We start from the raw sequence: 21,357 nt of genomic DNA, 5'->3' as shown, positions 1-21,357 counted from the left end.
GACTGCAAGGGTAATCTCCGGCCTTCCTAAATATCTACTCACGTCCACCTTCTCTCTCACTGTTTCCAGAGTCATACAGTGCAGAAACAGGCCCTTTGGCCCACTGACTATGTGCCTGCCACCCATTTACACTGTTACACTGTTCCCCATTTCATTTTCCTCACATTCCTGTCATTTTCCCCCAGAATCTATCCCTCACCCCACAATAGGGGAGATAGATCATAGTGGCCAGTTAACCCAGTGACAGTCATTCAGATGTTAGAGGGGACCAGGGAGCTGCAGGGAACTCACAGTCACAGGAAGATTACACACACACACACACACACTGAGATCTAGTTCTTCCATGCATAGATGATCCCAGTGATTTTCAAGAGGACCAGTTTTGTCCATTGCTGTTCTTTTGCTCTTAATATCCAGTGCCTATTGAAAATATCAACCCCCACCCCCAGAATTTTTCATTTTTAACACTGATCAACAGAAAAAGGTTCTTTCATATCAAAGTGAAAGCAGTTCTGTACAAAGTGATCTAAATTGATTACAAATATAAAACACAAATTAATTGATTGCTTAAGTATTCAACCCCTTCAAGTCAGTATTTAGTAGATGCACCTTTGGCAGCAATTACAGCCTGGAGTCTATGTGGATAGGTCTCTATCAGCTTTGCACATCTGGACACTGCAATTTTTCCCCATTCTTCTTTACAAAACTGCTCAAGCTGTCAGATTGCATGGGGATTGTGAGTGAACAGCCCTTTTCAAGTCCAGTCACAAACTCTCACTTCGCCACTCCAGGATATTGCTGTTTTTAAGCCATTCCTAAGCAGTTTTAGCTTTACTCTTGGGGTCATTGTCTTGCTGGAAAACAAATCTTCTCTCAAGTTGCGGTTCTCTTGCAGACTGCATTAGGTTTTCCTCCAGGATTTCCCTGTATTTTGCTGCATTCATTTTACCCTCTTCCTTCACAAGCCTTCCAGGGTCTGCTGCAGTGAAGCATCCCCACAGCATGATGCAGCCACTACCATGCTTCACGGTGGGGATGGTGTGTTTTTGATGATGTGCGGTGTTTGGCTTATGCCAAAGATGGTGTTTGGTCTGATGGCCAAAAAGTTCCATTTTGGTTTTATCCGACTATTGAACCCTCTTCCAGCTGACTTCAGAGTCTCCCACATGCCTTCTGGCAAACTCTAGCTGAGATTTCATGCAAGTCTTTCCAACAGTGGCTTTCTCTTTACCACTCTTCCATAAAGTTGTGCCTGGTGCAGCACTTGGGCAACAGTTGTTGTAAGCGCAGTCTCTCCCATCGCAGCCACTGAAGCTTGTAACTCCTCCAGAGATGTCATAGATCTCTTGATGGCCTCCCTCGCTAGTCTCCTTCTTGCATGGTCACTCAGTTTTTGAGGATGACCTGCTCTAGGTAAATATACAGCTGTGCCATATTCTTTCCATTTCTTGATGATTGACTTAACTGTACTCCAGGAGATAGTCAGTGACTTGGAAATTTTTCTTTTATCTGTCTCTTGACTTATGCTTTTCAGTTACCTTTTTGCAGGGTTACTTGGAGTGTTCTTTTGTCTTCGTGGTGTAGTTTTTGCCAGGATACTGACTCACCAGAAGTTGGACCTTCCAGATACAGGTGTATTTTTACTATAAGCAGTTGAAACACCTTGACTGCACATGGTGATCTCCTTTTAACTAATTATGTGACTTCTAAAACCGATTGACTGCACCAGTGATGATTTGGTGTGTCATAATAAAGGGGGTGACTACCTATGCAATCAATTAATTTGTTTTTATATTTGTAATTAATTTAGATCAATTTGCAGAGATCTGTTTTCACCTTGACACAAAAGACTCTTTTTCTGTTGATCAGTGTTAAACAAAAAGCCAAATTAAGTATACTGTGATTCAATGTTGAAAAACAATAAAACATGATATCTTCCAGGGCGGGTGGGGGTGAATACTTCTTATAGGCACTGTACCTATAGAAACCCTGGGGATTCTCTTCTACAGTGTCAGCCACAGAAAATTTGTATCCTCTTCTCATCCCTCATCCTCATGATTTCTCTCTTGTGTTCTTCTGCATTTCCTAAATTCCTCAAGCATCTCATTTGACCTTAACTTCCTATATCTGATATGTGTCTTCTTCTTTTTAACCAGTTCCTCAATAACCATCAAAACCAAGGTTCCCTAAACTTGTTATTCCTGCCTAATCCTATATCCTTATCCTGTATCCTTATCCTATATCCTTATCCCTGCCTAATCCTATATCCTTATCCTGGCCACGTTCTAATCATTTATCTTCCTGCAAAGTACACAAAATGATGGAGGAACTCAACAGGTCAGGCAGTATCTGTGGAAATGAATAAGAATGTTTTGGGCCGAGATCCTTCTTCGGGAGTGGAAAGGAAGGGGAAAGACGCTAGATGGTGAAGCCAGGTGGGTAGGAAAGGTAAAGGGCTGGAGAAGAAGGAACACAGTAGGAGAGGACAGTGGGACCACAGGAGAAAGGGAAGGAGGATGGCACTCAGGAGGTGGTAATAGGCAGTTGAGTAGAGGTAAGAGGCCAGTGTGGAGAATAGAAGAGTGGAGGTAGGAGGGATTTTTTTTATGGGAAGGGAAAATCAATATTCACACCATCAGGCTGGGGGCTACCCAGATGGAATATGTATTGTTCCTTCACCCTGAGGGTGGCCTCATCATGGCACAAGAGGAGGTCATGGACCGACATGTCAGAACTGGAATAGGAATTAGTATTAAAATGTTTGACCACCAGGAAGTTACACTTTTGTTGGATGGAGTGGAGGTGCTTGATGAAGTGGTCCCCCAATTTATGACAGGTCTCACCAATATAGAGGAGACCACATTGGGAGCACCAAAAACGATAGACAACCCCAGCAGATCTGCAGGTGAAGTGTTGCCTCACCTGGAAGGACTGTTTGGGGCCCTGAATGGAGGTGAATGGGCAGGTGTAGCTTGCAGGGTTTAATGTCGGGAGGGAGATTAGTGGGGAGGGACAAATGGACAAGGGAATCACAGAGGGAGTGGTCCCTGTGGAAAGCGGAGTTGGGGAGGTAAAGATGTGTCTAGTGGTAGGATCCCTTTGGAGCTGTCAGAAGTGCGGAGAATGATGTGTGGGATCCAGAAGATCATTCGGTGGCAAGTCAGGACAAGAGAAACCTTATTGATGTCTATTCCCATTCTGACGTGTTGGTCCATGACCTCCTCGTGCTCAGATGAGGAGCAGCACCTTACGTACTGTCTGGGTAGCCTCCAACCTGATTGCATGAATATTGATTTCTCCTTCCCATAAAAATAAATTTTCCTACCCCTCCCCTCTTCTTCTATTCCCCACTCTGGACTGTTACCTCTTCTCACCTACCTAACACCTCCCCCGAGTCCCCTTTCTCCTACTGTTCACTCTCCTCTCTTATCAGATTCCTTCCTCTTCAGCCCTTACACCAACCTGGCTACACCTGTCACCTGCTAACTAACCCCGTTCCCTTCCCTCTACCTTTTTATTCTGGTGTCTTCCCCCTTCCTTTCCTGTCCCAAAAAAGGGTCTCAGCTCAAAGCGTCATTTATCCAGTTCCACAGATGCCATCTAACCCGTTGAGTTCCTCCAGCGTTTTGTGTGTTCGACACCAGTTCTTGAGCATTTGCAGACTTTCTCGTGGTTATGACTTTTCTTCCTCTTTTTCTTCCTATTTCATTATTCTACCTGTGGGTTAACTTTTTGGCTTCCTAGGGTTAATGAGAGATGGTGACCTCATACTAAACGTAGCCCCAGCCTGGGTGACACGGTTTGGTATACAGGTGGTGCAGATCGCTGGAGACCTCCTCACCACTCTCCACATCACCGTTCTATTGATGATCCAGGTCACTGGGAAGGAAGTGTCTAATCCAGTTCGACAACATTCCACTGACACAGGTCACTGAACCAGTTCCGTAGTGTTCATTTGTCCTTGGCTCAACATCCGCTGCTGCCCCGACCATGACCACGGCTCAGAGAGGCAGCAGGGCCAGAAGCTTCAACGTTCTCCCCTCCATGGGGTGACCCAGTCAGCAGGCAGTGGACTCGGGAGAGAGCCATGTTTGTGAGTGTTTGTGTGAGTGTGTGGGTGAGTCTGTCTGTGTCTGTGTGCCAATCTGTGTTTGAATAAGACAGTAATAGACTGGTTTGTGTGTGTGGAATTTGAATGTTTTCCCTGTGACTGTATGGGTTTCCCCTGAGTGCTCCAGTACCCTCCCACATTGCAATGATATTATGTTGCTGGGACGATCATGCCATAACTAAAGCCGAGCTAGAGACTGCCAGGTAATCTCCAGCTTTGATCATCTACTTATGTCCACTTTTTCTCCCTCTGTTCACAAAGCCTACAGTATGGAAAAGCCCTTCAGCCCACTGACTCTGTGCTGACTATCAGCCATTAATTTTCACTGTTCCCCATTTCATTCTCCCAAATTCCCATCAACTGCCCCCAGATTCTACCCCTGCTCACACACTGGGGGGTATGCAATCTGACGGGAGCCGAGTAACCCACCGATCCCACATGGAATGTGGAAGGAAACCACAGCACCCAGGAAAACAGGGAGAACGTGAGAACTACACACACACACACACACACACACACACACACACACACACACACACACACACACACACACACACACACACACACACACACACACACACACACACACACACACACACACACACACACACACACACACCTGGGTTTGAACCCAGATTCTGGAGCAGTAAGGCTCTTACTTCCTGCGACTTATTCATTTCTTTGACTTTTACCACTGAGAAATAACAGCCTTCTGCTCTTTATACTTCATGTAGCATTTTTTTCTACAACTTACCCTGGGTGGTGGGGTGGAGATACATCTCTACCAAAGGATGTGTGAGGTGCTCCTTCCCTCCACTAGCCTGCAGGTCACCCTTGGGCAAGGTGTACCACCTGCTTAGCCCACCCCCCACACCCCGATCAGGGTCACGTGAATCCATGGGATCGGGTGGTGGATGGTCGTACGAGCAGCCGGTGCAGATCACAAGTCCCGGTTATGTGACCCCTGACATCAGGCAAACAATGTCTGAAGGGTATTGACAATGGCTGGGGTCACCATCTGGTAAAGACACTGGCCAGAAGCAGAAGGGCAAACCACTCTCTGTAGAAAAACTTGCCAAGGACGATCACGGTCACCATGATCGCCCATGACATGCCGCATAATGATGATAAGGACACACTAAAACAATGCCCTCGTTTCCACAGAGAGCTGTGGGCACAGCTCAGCACATCATGAAAACCAGTCTCCTCTCCATGGACTCTGTCTACATTTCCCGCTGTCTCAGTGAAGCAGTAGCACAATGAGAAACCACACTCACTGTGGATATTCCTCTCCCAAACAGCACCCCTCCCCAGCAGATATAAAAGCCGGTACAAGCAGGCTCAAGGACAGGTTGTCACCAGGTTCGGATACGGCCCAAGTGCAGAGTGAGAGACACCGAACAGGTCAATAGTTCACAGACTTTAATTCGAAAAAGGGAAAATTAAACAATAAACGCTAGGCCAAACAGGGCCGTTATCTAAAACTCTCAAAAGGGAAAACGAAGCCGACACTGCGGCTGAAAAGAACATATAAACATTAAACGAATACTGCTGGTCTTCAGAGTCAGTTGATTTTGAAAGTCCAATGGCTCGGGGAAGGCCGAATGCAAAACAGCAGTGAAGCGTTGCTGTGCTCTGTCCGAGTCTCGGCAAGCGCTACGACGACAAGAATGTAGTTAAATACAATCACAATTAAATAATAACTACCTGACATGGGCAAATTCACAAGCGCAATTGTCGTATCTACTGTGCTGCCAAATCCGTGGTTATGACACAGAATCTACATTGCTGAAATCAGACATGAAGATCTGGTACAAGAAGATGGACTCCTGATCTCCTGTTGGCCTTCCCCCACCCTCCCCCCCCCCCCACCCCCCACAGGAGCAGCACCTCTCTCTCCCTCGTTTGAGAGAGAGAGAGAGAGAACCCGTGAGATGTCAAAGTGTTTTTGATAGATTTTAGATCATGGTCTCCGGGGTGGGTGTTTGATGCTGTCGATGAAGCGGGTGGGGAGGAGGAGGGGGAGAGTTGAAGCTTTTGCTGTTGCTTGTGCGTGGGAGGATGTTGGCAGGCTTCAGGGTTCTGATGTTCCCTGTCACTCATTCTTTTGGGGTAAGCTTCTGTTTCATGGATGTCCACAGACAGTCAGAATTTCATGTTGTATATTGTATACATTCATTGATATTAAATTGAACGATAGAACCACAATCTACCTTGTGCCTTATTGTCCAGTTTCTCTGTAACTGTAACAATTTATTCTGCATTCTGTTGTTGTTTTCTCTTGTACCACCTCAACGTATGAATGAAGTGAAATTATCTGTGTGGGTGGCCTGCAACAAAGGACTGTGAATATGGCTGGAGGATCATAGGGGTCTCCCTGGCATCCATCGGGGACCCTTGTCAGCCATTCATCACACACACTGGACCTTGGTACATGGGACAATAACAAACCAATTTATTCATTTCTCATGCCTACCCTGTTTTTGCCCGTGGTAATTCTGTATACCTCTCAGCCTCCTTCACTCCAGGGAAAGCAAAACCAACCTCTCCCATCATTCCTCAGAATTGAAACACTCCACCCATGAACACAAGTGCTTCTGCGGAAGCTGGAAACCCAGAGATCATTTATTCATTACGAGCCGTGTTGTATGACGTGAGCGATCACGGCCTTTCCATGACCATGATTGTTCTTGGCAAATATTTTCTGCATAAGTCATTTGCCATTGCCTTCCTCTGGGCAGTGTCTTTACAAGGCGGGTGACCCCAGCCATTATCAATACTCTCCAGAGATTGTCTGCCTGGTGTCAGTGGTCGCACAACCAGGACTTGTGATCTGCACCGGCTGCTCATCCACCGCCTGGTCCCATGGCTTCCCGTGACCCTGATCAGGGGGTTAAACAGGTGCTACACCTTGCCCAAGGGTGACCTGCAGGCTAGCGGAGGGAAGGAGTGCTTCACACCTCCTTTGGTAGAGACTTATCTCAACCCTGTTACTCCAACTAAGCCTATGTTAATGTTATACAGCCCTTAGCCTTCTTCACTGCAGGGAAAACAAAACCAGCCTCACCTGTCATTCCTCAGATCCCAGGTAACATAAACAGAAGAGATTCTGCAGAGGCTGGAAATCCAGAGCAACAAGCCCAAGATGCAGGAGCAACTCATCTGATCAGGCAGCCTCTATGGAAATGACCCTTCATCAGGACTGAGGACTGTTGCTCTAACCTTTCAGCATCCTGGGGTTAATGCAAGATTAGGTTGTTTGACACTCTTTTTTATGAATTCTTTTGGGTTTCTTTGTTTCATGGCTGCCTGTTAGGTTGTATAATGCATGTAAACTTTGATAATAAATGTACCTTGAACGTTGGAATTTGAAATTGTGACCACATAATACACGTAGTCCCAACCTCTCCCTGGGTGACACGGTTTGGTATGTGGGTGGTGCAGGATATCCTCAGCATTCCCCATGTCACCCATCTGTTGATGATTGTTTGATGCTCTAGGCCACTGGGAAGAAAGTGTCTAATCTGATTCAACAATGTTCCCACTGACACAGGTCACTGAACCAGTTCCGTAGTGTTCACTTGCTCTTGGCTCAACATCCACTGCTGCCCCGACCATGACCACGGCTCAGAGAGGCAGCAGGGCCAGAAGCTTCAATGTTCTCCCCTCCATGGGGTGACCCAGTCAGCAGGCAGTGGACTCCGGAGAGAGAGAGGTGTGTGTGTGTGTGTGTGTGTGTGTGTGTGTGTGTGTGTGTGTGTGTGTGTGTGTGTGTGTGTGTGTGTGTGTGTGTGTGTGTGTGTGTGTGTGTGTGTGTGTGTGTGTGTGTGTGTGTGTGTGTGTGCATTTACATGCCTAAGTTCCTCTCCTGAACAAGAGAGCACAGCAACACCTCCATGTCCCGAGAAGATTGAGGCAAGTGAGGCTGCCCACCTCACCTTAACTGCATTTTACAGGAGCACTACTGACAGTGTCTTGACAAGCTGCATCTCCATCTGGAATGAGAACAGCCGAGCTTCGGACTGGAAGCGCCTACAAAACACTGTGAACACAGCTGAGAGGATCATAGGGGGTCTCCCTGACACCCATCGGGGACATTTATCAGATGTGCTGCATACGCAGGGCCCTTAGAATTATCAAGGATCCCATCCATCCATCCAGCATCCTCTTTGACTTTCTACCATCAGGAAGATGATGCATAAAAACAAGAGTGCTCAGGATGGGAAACACTTTCTTCCCTCAGGCCATTAGGCTTCTCAACTCCCTGCCACATCGCATTAGAAGTGCCCCTGGCAAATCTGTTCTGTACCTTACAATATTTAATTTATGCACTTTAGTTTGTTATTGATGTGTGATTCATCTGTAGATTTTATCCTCCCCTTCACTAGTTATCATGTTCAGTGTATGTTATATGTACTACTCTGCTTTGTTTATTTATTTATTAGGATAGAGTGTGGAGTAGGACACTCTGGCCCTTCGAGCCACACCACCCAGCCATCCCTTATTTAATCCTAGCCTAATCACAGGAGAACTTACAATGACCAATTAACCTACCAACTGGTACGTCTTGTCCTATCAGCTCATGCTGGCTCTCAGACTCATCCCATTTGCACACCCACCACCAACTTCCCTGGGAACTATTCTCCTCTTTGTCACCATCATTCTGTGCCGTGTCGTATGATGTGGGTGATCGTGGTCTCATCCATGACCCTGGTTGTTCTTGGCAAATTCTACAGAAGTGGTTTGCCATTGCCTTCCTCTGGGCAGTGTCTTTACAAGACGGGTGACCCCCAGCCATTATCAATACTCTTCAGAGATTGTCTGCCTGGTGTTAGTGGTCACATAACCAAGACTTGTGATCTGCTCCAGCTGTTTCCATGGCTTCAAGTGATGTTGATCAGGGTGTGGTAGGGGGTGTCTAAGCAGATGCTACACCTTGCCCAAGTGTGACCTGCAGGCTAGCAGAGGGAAGGAAAGCCTTACACCTCCTTTTGAAGAGACGTAACTCCACCCTGCCACCCTAATGGAATATTCTCCTCATAGTACCATAGTTTGATGTTTTGCTTTGAATGGGTTCCATGGTTTTCTTTGTTTTGGGGAGATGAATCTCAGAGGTGTGTACTGCATGCAGCCCATTCTATTACAGACAGATTACTGGCATGGTTAGAGCATTGGTCGATCGGCAGGAGGCAGCAAGTGGGAATAAAAGAGTCCATTTCTAGTTGGCTGCCAGTGACTAGAGTGTTCTTCAGATGTCGGTGTTGGGATTGCTTCTTCTTATGCTGTATATCAATGATTTAGATGATGGAATAGGGGACTTCGTTGCCAAGTTTGCAGATGATACAGAGATTGCAGGAAAGAGGTAGGCTGCAGAAGAGCTTACACCAGTTAGGAGAATGGGCAAGAAAGTGACAAATACCTTGGTAGTACAAATAGTTGTGCAGACTATTTTCACAAGGGGGAAAATGTCCAAAAATCTGAGTCCTTGTGCAGAACACCCTAAAGGTTAGCTTGCAGGTTGAGTCAGTGGCGAGGAAGGCAAATGCAATGTTAGCATTCATTTCAAGAGGTCTAGAATACAAAAGCAGAGATGTGATGCTGACGCTTTATAAGGCATTGGTGAGGCCTCACCTTGAGTATTGTGAACAGTTTTGGGCTCCTCATCTAAGAAAAGATGTGCTGGCATTGGAGAGAGTTCAGAGGCGGTTCACAAGGATGTTTCCGGGAATGAAAGGGATAACATACGAGGAACATTTGATGCCTCTGGGTCTGTTACTTGCTGGAATTCAGGAGGATGGTGGGGGTGGGGGGGGGGGGGGGGTTCTCATTGAAACCTTTCAAATGTTGAAAGGCTGAAACACAGTACATGTGGAAAGAATGTTTCCCATGGTGAAGAGACTAGGACAAGAGGGTGCAGCCTCAGGATAGAGCGGTGTCTATTTAAAACAGAGATATGGAGAAATTTCTTAAGCTATAAGGAGGTGAAATTGTGGAATCTGTTGCCACAGGCAGCTGTGAAGGCCAGGACTTTGGGTGTATTTAAGGCAGAGTTTGATAGGTTCTTGATTGGACATGGCATCAAAACTTATGGGCATCAGGACGGGGAGTGGGGCTGAGGAAGGGAAAAGAGGATCAGCTCTGATTGAATGGCATAGGAGACTTGATGGGCCAAATGGCCTTTCTCTGCTCCTATGTCTTATGGTCTTACATACTTTGATAATGAAGGTACTTTGAATCTTTGAATGCTGGGATGTGATAGGTGGAAGAGATAAAGGGATGAAGATGAAAGAATTTGATAGGAGAAGAGGGATAATTTACAGTGGCCAATTAATCCACCAATCCACACGTCATTGGAATGTGGCAGAAAACTACTGGGACACCTGACAAACACAAGCAGTCACAGGGTGTATACACACACACACACACACACACACACACACACACACACACACACACACACACACACACACACACACACACACACACACACACACACACACACACACACACACACACACACACACACACACACACACACACACACCCCTGATCGTGGGAGGCAGTGGCACTGACTCTTCAGCTCTGACCGCACAGAAATAGACCAAAGGAAAACTGAGTGTTGCATCAGCATCAGGAACCAGCTGCTGTTCAGTAACTTCTGCAAAACAAAGTTTTAACTGCGGAACCAAAGAGGTGTTGAGGAGGTCTATTTCCCCCTTTATGTCTTTGTGGTTTCACTGGCATGATTCCTGAGAAGTGTCCTTTTCTCATGGCTGGTAGAGACACTGTCTAAAACTTCAGATACCAGGGTTCAATCCCACCTCTGGCATTGCGCCTGTGTGTGTATCTGTATCTATGCGTATGTGTGTGTGTATCTGTATCTGTGCGTATGTGTGTGTGTATCTGTATCTGCGTCTCTTTATGTCTATGAGTGTCTGTGTCTGTGCGTCTATATGCATGTGTATGTGTTTTACACTTTTGTTGGTGTGTGTGTGTGTGTGTGTGTGTGTGTGTGTGTGTGTGTGTGTGTGTGTGTGTGTGTGTGTGTGTGTGTGTGTGTGTGTGTGTGTGTGTGTGTGTGTGTGTCTCTCTCTCTCTCTGAATTTCTTGTTTCTTCTTGCGCGTGTGTGTGCAGCGTTTGCACGTTCTCCCTGTGATCACATAGGTTCCCCCGAGTACTCCCACATCCCAACGATATGTGCGGTCGATGGGTTAGTTTCTTGTCATAAGCTGGCATCTGGATGTGAGGTGGTGCCTGGGAGAGTCAATTGGAGCATAGCAGCAGTGAGGGGAGGATTAGGTGGTCAGCACCGATTCAGTGTGCTGAAAGGGCCTGTTTCTCCCCGTATCTTTCTGCGACTCCATGACGTTAAATCTGAAATCATCCCCGGAAGTCTTTGGAAATTATATTGTCCGGATTCTTAATTATTAAAGAGAGCTACAAAATGCTGACACACCCAAAGCTCTTTGTTTGCCTGTACTGGTGTTGACAAGCAAGGGTTCTTTTCCACTGACAAAGAACAGGGTTTATTCAGGTCCCTAAAATAAATACCGGTAGTCATTGTGAAGACCGCACAATCAAATGAGGTATTTTGTTGGTGAGGGTGAGGAGGTAGCAAACTGTGTCCACAAAAATACAGCCTTACTACGCACACTTTCTCACCTCAGAATCAGAACCAGGTTTAATATCACCAGCCTATGTTGTGAAATTTGTTATTATGCAGCAGCAGTACATTGCAATACATAATTAAAATAACTGCAAATTACAGTAAGAAATACATATATTTACAAAGTTATATTAAATAAGTAGTGCAAAAAAGGGGAAAAAAACAGTGTGGTAGTGTTCGTGGGTTCAATTCAGAAAACCTTTGAGAGAGTTAGTAAAATCGTACAAAGTGACCGAAAGGGGAAGGGGACTCGTGAGGACTGATGACTCCAGCCAGCAGAGTCTGGCCTTAAAGAATCGAGCTCTCTGGCCCAAGGCTGCCACTGTTGGGAAGGGTGGGGTTGTCACTCAGCAGATGTGAGGAAACATAATTTCATCATGTCAGTCAGTATTCAAATGATTGTGAGAACTTATTCAAATAAAAGTAGAAGCAACATAATCAAGGACCCCTCCCACCCTGGACATTCTCTCTTCTCCCCTTCTCGTCAGCATGAGATGGAGGGAAACATTTAAGGATGAGTTCAAAGCTTCCTTGAAGAATCACAACATACCGACCAACTCCTTGGGAATGTCTGGTCATCCACGTCATGCCTTCGTTGTGCCACCATGGAGAAGGAAGGACAGCGCCTCTACTTAGATGTTTGCGAAGGTGTGGCATGTTATCTAAAGCTTTGACAAACTTCTATTGATGCACAATGGAGAGTACACAAACACCAGTACCCAGGTACAGTGAAGCCTAAAGTTCACAGACCAGTCCACAGGGCTTGTGTGTAGTCCTAACACAAGAATCCCATTGACCATCCCCAAAGCTTTTTCTCCACCAGGAGTGGGCAAAGTCAAAGTAAATTTATTATATTCTGTACATGTCTCCATCTACTACCTTGGGAGTCATTCTTTTGCAGGCATTTACAGGAAAAAAAATAGAGTTTTTGAGAATCTACACAATCAAAGACTGACAGACAATCAACGTGCAGAGAAATTGTGCAAATAAATAGAGAGATAGACAGATAGATATATAAGTAAGCCAATAAATAAATAACACTGGGAACATGAGTTGTAAGGTCCTTGAAAGTGAGTCTGTAGGTTGTGGAACACACACAAAATGCTGGAGGAACTCAGCAGGCTAGGCAGCATCTATGGAAAAGAGAGCACGTGACATTTCAGGCCAAATCCAAATGTTTGGATCCTGCAGGAGGGTTTCGGCCTGAAATGTCAACTGTGCTCAGCAGGCTGCCTGGCTTCCTCCAACATTCTGTGTGTACTGCTCAGATTTCCAACATCTGCTGATGTTCTCTTTGCTGTGGAATCAGTCCAGAGTTGTGGTGAGTAAAGTTATCCACACTGGCTCAGAAGCCTGATGGTCGAGGAGTATTAATTTTTCCTGAACCTGGTGGTGTGGGATCTAAGGTTCCTTTACCTGCTTCCTGAGAAGAGGGCATGGCCTGGGTGGTGGGGGCTCCTTGGTGATGGATGCTGCTTTCTTGCGGCAGTGTGTTCCCTGTAGGTGTCCTCCATGGTGGGGAAGGTTTTGCCTGTGATGGACTGGACTGTATCCACCACTTTCTGTATGTAGAGGGTTCCATTCCTAGACATTAGTGTATTCATACCAGGCCATGATGCAACCAGTCAGGATATTCAGCACTGTGCATATATAGAAGTTTTTCAGAGTTTTAAATGATAAGGTTGAATCTACACCAATTTCTAAGTACGTTGAAACACTTTCATACCTTCTTTGTGATGGTACTTATGTGTTGGCCCCTCCATCGACTAAATCTTGGTGTCACCATTGATCAGAGCCAACTGGAGCAGCCATATCAGTATCAGTATCATGGGAGTCTGGGGTTCTGTAGTGAGTGTCTCCACTCCTGAAACCTCAAGACCTTTCCATTATCTACGAGGCACAAGTCAGCAATACACCACTCTACTTATTGCCCTTAATCCCTGTACCCCAACCTTTATCGGGGTAGCAATAAAGGTTCTTCATCTCTGTCTGCCCTTAACCACTCCGATCTAGAAGGATTCTTCGTTGCCATTTCCTTAACAGATTGACCAATCAGGGCTTTTAGTTCTGAGCTGAATCCCTGAACCTGGCGGAGTGATTGACCACTCTGGCCTCTACCCTTTGACCTGTTTGGCATGGGTGACACAACCAAGAGCCAAAGCATGAAGTCCTGAGTCCAGCCAACATAGCTCTCCGGGTCATTGAAGCATGTGAGAGTCCAAACCATGGCAAGGTACGGTTCTCTTGGAGGACACCACCATATCTCAATGTAGAAAAGACTTACAAGGTTGTTGCAGTACTCAGTGGACTGAGTTAAAGGGAGACAATGGACAAGCTAGGACTTCTTTTTAACTGGAACGTAGAAAAATTAGAGGTGCCCTTATTGAGGTCTATAACATCATGAGAGGCATGAATGGGGTGAATGCACACTGTTATTTTCCTAGGAGTTGTGAATCAAGAACTAGAGGGCATAGGTTTAAGGTGACATGGGGAAGATTTAATACGAACTTGGAGGGCACCTATTGGGTGGTTTGTTTGTCAAGCAAGCTGCCCGAGGAAGTGGCTGAGGCAGATACAATAACAACTTTTAAAAGGCAGTTGGACAGGTACACAGGTTGGGAAGACTTAGAGACTAAATGCTGTGCTTGGATGGAATCTTGTTCAGGAAGACACAAATGTGCTGAATGGCCTGTTTCCATGCTGTATGACTCCATCTCCTTCACCAGAAGGACTGTAGTGGCTCATGAAAGCATGTCATTCCCCCAACCCCACCTTGTCAAGGGGAAGTTAAGGGATGGGCAATAAATGCCGGTATGTCTGTGATGGCTAAATTCCAATTAGTGACTAAGTTACGTGGTGGTGGTCCATTGTGTCCGATAATGACAGGAGATCTGTGGGGTGAGTATTTTAAGTGGAAAAGCCATTGCACTGGGGCAGTTCCAGTCTCTCGACCTCAGAAGTCCATCTCCAGTGTCACAACAAGCGTCACAAACTGGGGTCTTCCTTGGTTGCAGGGAACGAAGATGACATCTTCTGTGACTTGTCACACCCTTCGTTCTCCATGGAGCATTGCAGTACCACCTCCCTGGCCATTGGATCTCACAGTAAATCTCATGCTCCCAGACCACCGGAGCTGGCTGTGCATACTGGGCCAGGCATGTCCCTAACTCACCTGCTTTATCCCACCTGTTAAAGCAGTGTACTGGGATGTGGTCAATGTCACTTCCAAAACTACTTGGAGCCACAGGTGAGACCTGGTTGTCCAGTGGGGACCAAAGCTGAGTGAGCTGTCCCAGAATGGACATGACAAGCCCCATACACCAGAGGTGCTATTCTTCCTGGATCCGCCATACAACCCAGTGACTACATAATAGCTATAAAGCAGCACATACAAAATGCTGGAGGAACTCAGCAGGTCAGGCAGCATCTATGTAAATGAACAGATAGTCGACGTTTCAGGCTGAGATCCTTCTGCAGGACTGAGAAGGAAGGGGGAAGATACCAGAATAAAAGGTGGGGGAGGGGAAGGAGGACAACTAGAATGCAACAGGTGAAGCCATGTGGGTGGGAAAGGTCAAGGGCTGGAGAAGAGGAATTTGATAGGAGAAGAGAATTAACTATAGGAAAAAGGGAAAGAGGAGGAGACCCAAAGGGAAGTAAAAGGCAGGTGAGAAGAGGTAAAAGATCAGAGTAGGGAATATAGGAAGTGAAGGGGGAGGAACATTTTTTCACTAGAAAGAGAAATCAATATTCATCCTATCAGGTTGGAGGTTATCCAGGCAGAATATAAGGTGTTGCTCCTCTATCCTGAGGGTGGCCTCATCTTGGCACTACAGGAGGCCATGGATCGACATGTTGGAACAGGAATGGGAATCAGAATTGAAATGCTTGGACACCGGGAAGTATCGCTTGTGGCAGAAGGTGTAGAGGTGCTCGATGAAGTAGTCCCCCAATATACGACGGGTCTCGCCAATGTAAAGTTGACACATTGGGAGCACTAGACACAATAGATGACCCCAACACATTCACAGGTGAAGTGTTACTTCACTTGGACAGTTTGGCGTCCAGAATAGAGTGAGCGACGAGGTGTATGGGCAGGTGTAGCATTAATAATTACATTGTAGATCACTATGTTGATATTTCTGTTTACTTTAGTCGCTAAGGAAATTTGACACGTCCCCACTAACACTCACTAATTTTTATCAATACACTATAGAGAGCATTCTATCCAGATCCATGGCTCGGTACGGCAACTGCTCTGTCCATCACTGTAAAAAACTGCAGAGACTTATGGACACAACTCAGCACATCATGGAACTCACCCTCCCCTCCTCCATGGATTCTGTCTACACTTTTGGCTCTGCAGTAAAACACCCATTATAATCCCACTCTTACACCTTACACCTGACATTCTCTCAACTCCCCTCTTCCATCAGTCAGCAGATACAAAAGTCTGAAGGCACATCCCACCAGATTCCAGGACAGTTTCTGTCCCACTTACATCATCATCATCATCATCGTTATGTGCCGTGTCATATGACATGGACAATCATGATCTTTCCATGACTATAATTGATCTTGGCAAATTTTTTCTACAGAAGTGATTTGTCATTGCATTGTTCTGGGCAGTGTCTTTACAAGATGGGTGACCCCAGCCATTATCAACACTCTTCAGAGATTGTCTGCCTGCTGTCAGTGGTCGCATAACCAGGACTTGTGATATCCACCAGCCTCTCATACGACCATCCACCGTCTGTTCCCATATGACTCTGATTGGGGGGACTGGTGTAATATGCAGGTGCAACACCTTGCCCAAGGGTGACCTGCAGGCTAGCAGAGGGAAAGAGTGACTTATGATTCCTTTGGTAGAGATGTATCCCCACTCCACCATCCAGCCCCACTTATGACACTATTGAATCAACCTCATGTATGATAAGATGGGGTCTTCACCTCACAATCTACCTCAGTATAGCCATCTACAGTACTTTATTATCTGCATGCACTCAACCTTCCCTGTAAGTGTTATACTTCATTCTGTGTTCTATTAGTACTTTTCCTTGTACTACCTCAATGTACTGATGCAAAGAAATTGTCTGCATGGATAGCATGCTAAGCAAGGTTGTTCACTGGACTCGGTTCATGTCACGTATTAAACCACTTTACTAATTTACTAATTCATGATTAAAAGTTGTAGTTCCTAATATAAATTGTATGCACTCCAGTCAAACTTCGGGACGTAGATAAGCCAACAAGAGGAAAGAATGTACTTGATCTGTTATTGGGAAATGAACCTGGTCAGATGTCAGGTATCTCAGTAGGAGAGCATTTTGGAGATAGTGATCACAATTCTATCTCTTTTACCATAGCATTGGAGAGGGATAGGAACAGACAAGTTAGGGAAATGTTTAACTGGAGTAAGGGGAAATATGAGGCTATCAAGCAGGAACTCAGAAGCATAACTTGGAAACAGATGTTCTCAGGGAAACATACTGACGCAATGTGGCAAATGTTCAGGGGATATTTGCGTGGGGTTCTGCATAGGTACGTTCCAATGAGACAGGGAAAGGATGGTAGGGTAGGGTACAGGATCTTTGGTGTACCAAGGCTGTTGTAAATCAAGTTAAGAAGAAAAGAGCTTACAAAAGGTTCAAAGGAACTAGGCAATGATAGATATCTAGAAGATTATAAGGCCAGCAGGAAGGAGCTTAAGAATGAAATTAGGAGAGCCAGAAGGGGCCATGAGAAGGCCTTGGTGGACAGGATTAAGGAAAACTGCAACTACAACTATGTGAAGAGCAAGAGGATAAGACGTGAGATAATAGGATCAATCAAGTATGACGGTGGAAAAGTGTGTATGGAACAGGAGGAGATAACACAAGTACTTAATGAGTACTTTGCTTCAGTATTCACTATGGAAAAGGATCTTGACGATTGTAGGCATGACTTGCAGTGGTCTGAAAGCTTGGGCATATATTTATTAAGAAAGAGGATGTGCTGGAGCCTTTGGAAAACATTAGGTTGGATAAGTCGCCGGGGCCAGATATGATGTACCCAGTCTACTGTGGGAAGTGAGGGAGGAGATTGCTGAGCCTCTGGTGATGATCTTTGCATCATCAATGGAGACAGGAGAGGTTTCCGAGGATTGGAGGGTTGCGGAAGTTGTTCCCTTATTCAAGAAAGGGAGTAGAGATAGCCCAGGAAATTATAGGCCAGTGAATCTTACTTCTGTGGTTGGTAAGTTCATGGCGAAGATCCTGAGAGGCAGGATTTATGAACATTTGGAGAGGCATAATATGATTAGGAATAGTCAGCATGGCTTTGTCAAAGGCACTTCGTGCCTTACAAGCCTGATTGAATTTTTTGAGGATGTGACTAAACACATTGATGATGGAAGAGCAGTAAATGTAGTGTGTATGGATTTCAGCAAGGCATTTGATAAGGTACCCCAAGCAAGATTTATTGAGAAAGTAAGGAGGCATGGGATCCAAGGGGATATTGCTTTGTGGATCAAGAACTGGCTTGCCCATGGAAGGCAAAGAGTGGTTGTAGATGGGTCATATTCAGCATGGAGGGTGATGACCAGTGGTGTGCCTCAGAGAGGGACCCCCTACTCTTTGTGATTTTTATAAATGACATGGATGAGCAAGTGGAGGGATGGGTTAGTAAATTTGCTGATGACACAAAAATTGCAGTTATTGCCAATAGTGTGGAGGGTTGTCAAAGGTTACAGTAGGACATTGATAGGATGCAAAACTGGGCTGAGAAGTGGCAGATGTTCAACCAGGTAAGTGTGAGATGGTTCATTTTGGTAGGTCAAATATGATGGCAGAATATAGTATTAATGGCAAGACTCTTGGCAGTGTGGAGGATCAGAAGGATCTTGGGGTCCAAGTCCATAGGACACTCAAAGCTGCTACGCAAGTTGACTCTGTGTTTAAGAAGGCATACGGCACATTGGCCTTCATCAATCGTGGGATTGAGTTTAAGAGCCAAGAGGTAATGTTGCAGCTATATAGGACACTGGTCAGACCCCACTTGGAGTACTGTGTTCAATTCTGGTCGCCTCACCACAGGAAGGATGTGGAAACCAGTGAAAGGGTGCTGATGAGATTTACAAGGATGTTGCCTGGATTGGTGATCATGCCTTATGAGAAGAGGTTGAGTGAACTTGGCCTTTTCTCCTTGGAGTGATGGAGGATGAGAGGTGACTTGATAGAGGTGTACAAGATAATGAGAGGCATTGATCATGTGAATAGTCAGAGGCTTTTTCCCAGGGCTGAAATGGCTAGTATGAGAGGGCATAGTTTTAAGGTGCTTGGAAGTAGGTACAGAGGAGATGTCAGGGGTAAGTTTTTTTAATGCAGAGGGTGGTGAGTGCATGGAATGGGCTGCCAACAATGGTGGTGGGGGCAGAAACGATAGGGTCTTTTTAGAGACAGCTGGAGCAAAATAGAGGGCTATGGGTAAGCCTAGGTAGTTCTAAGGTAAGGGCATGTTTGGCACAGCTTTGTGGGCTGAATGGCCTGTATTGTGCCGTAGGTTTTCTAGGTTTCTAATTCTCCAACAGTACACAGTAACTCTTCCTGAACCTGGTGCTGTGAGTCCTAAGGTTTTTGTACCTTCTTCTCTGGTTGCTCGGTGGTCTTTAATGATGCATGCTGCTTTCCTGGTACTGTGCTCTGTTTGGATGTGCTCAATGTGGGGAGAGCACTGTGATGGACATATTATTTATACTATATTAGATATTAAAAACTCTCTATATAGTACTAGATACTAAAAGCCATCGATTAGATACTAAAAACCCTTGGAATATTGCAAGGCCTAGATCGAGTGGATGTGGAGAGGATGTTTCTGATAATGGGGAGTCTGGGACTAGAGGTCACAGCCTCAGACCAGGAGGGCGTCCCTATAGAACAGAGTTGAGGCAGAATTTCTTTAGCCAGGGGGTGGTGACTCTGTGGAATTCATTGCCACAGATGCTGTGGAGGTCAAGTCATTGGATATATTTCAAACGGTGGTTGATAGGCTCTGGATCTGTCAGGGTGTCAAACGGTTCCGGAGAAAAGGCAGGAGAATGGGGTTGAGAGGGAAAATAAATCAGTCACGATGCAGAGTCAATGGGCTGAGTGGCCTAATTCTCTTCATATGTCTTATGATCTCTCTGTGCCTCTCATAACTTTAATAGTATATTAGAAATATGTATACTGTCAGAAACGTCCTGCCCCTGAATAATGGCCAAGGACAAATTCAAGGAAACAAAGTTTATTAGAACAGGTCTGCAGAGCTGGGTGCCTTAAAAAAGGAACCCCGAACCTTACACAGTTCCAATTTTTATATGTCTCTTTTAACTCCTCCCCTCCCGGCTCAGAGGAGCTAGGAGGTGCACACTCTTGAGCTTAGTACTCAGTACTTTTCCATTCCATATTTGGGGTTGTCTTTCGTTACGCCCCCCGGTCAACCGTTACATCCTCTATTTTATTATCAGTAGCATATTTCACAATCTTCACGGTTACACCCTTGCAGCTTTAGCGACCACCCCCCCCCCCTTAGTCATCCTTGCGTTAGCAGTTTAGCAGAAGCTTAGCATTTAACTCCTTAGAGTCACTGCACATCTTAATAAGTAATTACCTCTCACATATACCATTTAATATTATATAATTTTATGTAATTTGCCGCTCCTGTTAAAGATACTACCTTTAAGATTAAACCTGATTTCAAAACTGTTCCTCCTTTCTTATTGTTGGGTGAAAGATAGACGGTGCGGGGGTGGGGGAGGGGTGGGGATATTTTTCTACGACGGGTCACGGTCGATTTTCATCTGGCCAGCATGGCCACAATGAACTGGCCACGTGGATCACTGCCGCGTGGTTCTTGCCGCGATCTTGCCATCCGCAGGGCGGTCGCCACTGCATCTGCCCCCCTCGCGTTCCCTCCCCGTTGCTCTGCCCGCAACCCACCCCCAACCCCCCTCCCCAGCCCCCGGCCAGGGTGGGGGGGGGTCAGAGGAAAGGAGGTGGACATCCGCCTCGTGAGGGCAGCCAAAATTGAGCGATCGCCGAGCAGGTAGTGCAGGATAGCGGGCGCTCAAGGGTTAAGGTTAACAGGACAATGTTTGCATGCGCCGCAAGGCTTTAAAAATCACAACGGCAGGCGACTACATCCCAGAGGCGTGCGGAGACCGAGAGAGCTAACAGCGAATATCAGGTACGAACGCGCGGAGCGGGAAGGGAGTGAAGCCCCGAAACAAGACCCCCTTCCTTCGAGGTGTCACAGTGCCCGTGGCTTCTTGTCACGGGCCAGGTATTAACAGCCTTTAATTTAATAATTTTGATGTGCAGGCAGGGAAGGCGATCTTTTGAAACAGAAAACTGATTTTAGACTATTTCTACTCTAGCTGTTTCTCCTGGAATTCCAAGTCTGAGATTTTATCAGTTTTGTGTTCAGTTTGCTGGTTTGAATCAAGTGAGGGGACAAGGACACTTAAGGAATAATTGATTTTTGAGTCCTCTAGCACATGTCTCCCTCAATTTTTAGACCGTGAAGAACCTGGGTCTCCCTCGGGGTGTGGGGAGCGGAGTG

At 45.9% G+C, this 21,357-nt stretch overlaps 1 protein-coding gene across 1 annotated transcript in view; it reads left to right on the top strand.

Annotated features, from left to right (window-relative positions):
• Positions 1-20,826: 20,826 nt before the first annotated feature.
• Positions 20,827-21,357, top strand: part of LOC140729298 (cornifelin homolog) — a 43,108-nt gene continuing 42,577 nt past the window's right edge. The window contains exon 1 of the mRNA XM_073048904.1: positions 20,827-20,982. The gene's annotated coding sequence lies outside the window, so the exon portion shown is untranslated. The remainder of the gene's footprint in view (positions 20,983-21,357) is intronic.

Source organism: Hemitrygon akajei, chromosome 6, assembly GCF_048418815.1.
Source record: "Hemitrygon akajei chromosome 6, sHemAka1.3, whole genome shotgun sequence".
NCBI classification, from domain to species: domain Eukaryota; kingdom Metazoa; phylum Chordata; class Chondrichthyes; order Myliobatiformes; family Dasyatidae; genus Hemitrygon; species Hemitrygon akajei.
The sequence above is the reverse complement of the archived record's forward strand: the minus strand, read 5'-3'. Positions and strand labels throughout refer to the sequence as shown.